The following is a 2,500-nucleotide window of genomic DNA, read 5'->3' as shown; positions in this document are numbered from 1 at the left end:
GTATTCAGCCAAAGCCACTGAAAAGATGACCTCATGGGCAAGACCAACTCAACCTAACACGCGCATGCGCGCATGCACACACACACACACACACACACACACACACACACACACACACACACACACACACACACACACACACACACACACACACACACACACACACACACACACACACACACACACACACACACACACACACACACACGTACATAAACACACACGCACGCACACGCACACATATACACGCATACATGCACGTACACACAAAAACAAGCACACACATACCGAATCTCTTGTATATCTGGTAACGCACGAATCCTTTCCGCTGTCGAGGCTTCAAGAACGAATTTGATTATTTTATGAGTTATTGAGTGATTCAAGGTTGAAAATTTGACGAACAGAGACACAAGGACGTGGCTTCAGAGGCGTACTTCGTTTTCTGTGTTTTACAATTGACTGGATACATATAAATATACATATACGCTTACGTCAACCTGTCAGAATGTCTCAACAAATATACATATACATATACATATATATATACATATACTGTACATATACATATACATATATATTTGTGATGCTGCTCTAGAGGCCCCTAAGACCCAGTTTTGATATCCCCATGGGTTATTGGGGCATAATTTTGATTTTGAGTTTTAAGTGTTTTTAACCGTTTGAAGTGATATAGACTTCCGCTGTTGTCCCTAAGGGGTTGCCAGTTGCTTATTTAACTACCTGCTACGTGGTGACTCATGATTTCACGGTACAAACAAGATACTATATCCCTGAGTATGGGCTGATCTTGTTCACACTGATATCAAAGCGGTTAGATGATAAGGTATTAAGTCATGTGTTATTTGAAGGCATATAAATCACATTGTCGTGGATTATGCTCGTAATGGGGTTATGAATGCGTGAACTTGATGTACATACTGCTTTAAGGAATTTAAAGACAACCTTAAGGACGAGAGTAATGCAGCATTTCTTACTGACTGCAGATTAATCTCCACTCAATGAAGAATACTGATCACTTGATTTCTCTATCTCTTATTTCTTCTATCCTCTACCGTTTCTGTGATTCCAACTCTTCTACGTGGTATTGTTCCCGGGAAAAGATACGTTGGTTATTGACGTCAAAATACAGTGAGTCATAGAGAAAACTCATGCTCTCTGAAGACCTTTTGAGGTCGGAAGAAGAAAACAAAACGAAGTAAAATACAGAATTAAACGAACACTTAAATAACCATATGATAAAACACATAAAACAAAATTAGCTATCTTATAAACATTACATTATTTCCGCTTGTGTTTATCCAACTGTCAGCATCGTTTCTGCCTACATCTAGTTTAAATTTATGTGAGGCTATACACCATGTGATATACCAGGACAAGAATGTGTGATGGGGTATATGGCCTGTGACATAAGGAAACCCGTCACGTCACGCGGGGAGGGCGTGACGTGCGATCCATCACGTCCGGTCCACCTGTCACCCTCACGCCGTGACGTCATCCCTCATAGTGCGCCTGCGCATAACGATCTGCTCACGATGCAGGGAACTATGTCCACGGGGACGTGTATTTATGCGCACGTGAGCCGTGACGTCATACCTTTTATTTTGTTTTGATAATAATAAAAAAAAAAGGTTCTTAACCGCAAAGCAAGGTGGCCAGGCATGGGTGATCGACATTATTCTGACTTCTTTCTCCCGTCCACCACACAGGCACGTCACACCTACTATTTTGTTTTGATAGTAATAAACAAAAATTCTTAAACGCAAAGCAAGGTGGCCAGGCATGGGTGATCGACATTATCCTAATTTCTTCACGTGTGTGCCACTGAGATGATCCTCTCATGCCAAATGGTCGCTTAGTGCTTTTTCTCAGTTCTGAAGAAATCTCGAATATTATTTCTATTATTTTTTTTATTCCGAATAGTCTTTTAACCCCATCAGTCCGCGGGTCTCCCCTAAGCTGAATAGAATCGGTTGTTGCCAGTCAGAATAAAAGATTTGAAAAGCGTTATTGAGGCTCATACATATATAGATAATTAGTTATGTATAAACAGATAGATAGATAGATAATTAGTTATATATAAACAGATAGATGGACTGATAGATTGATAAACATCACTTAAATACCACAATCGCATCCACGGCTGAAATTGTGTCAGTATCGCTGCGAGTCGTTACTCCAACTCTCGTGGGCGGGGAGTTGTGTGTGTGTGTGTGTGTGTGTGTGTGTGTGTGTGTGTGTGTGTGTGTGTGTGTGTGTGTGTGTGTGTGTGTGTGTGTGTGTGTGTGTGTGTGTGTGTGTGTGTGTGTGTATGTGTAAAGTCACAGCATTACCCATAGATCGGTCATATATGACCTCTGAGCTCTCTTCCGGGAAGGAAATACCTCCCGATCACGAGTCCAACACGTGGTCCAAGACCATGGTGAATCACACAGACGAGTTAACTCGGCTCCTCTCCTCCGGGTTCATCTCTCCGGTCCTCCTT

The sequence above is a fragment of the Oratosquilla oratoria genome, chromosome 4, assembly GCF_046742065.1.
Source record: "Oratosquilla oratoria isolate Oo_2021 chromosome 4, ASM4674206v1, whole genome shotgun sequence".
NCBI classification, from domain to species: domain Eukaryota; kingdom Metazoa; phylum Arthropoda; class Malacostraca; order Stomatopoda; family Squillidae; genus Oratosquilla; species Oratosquilla oratoria.
This window is presented reverse-complemented; position numbering follows the sequence as displayed.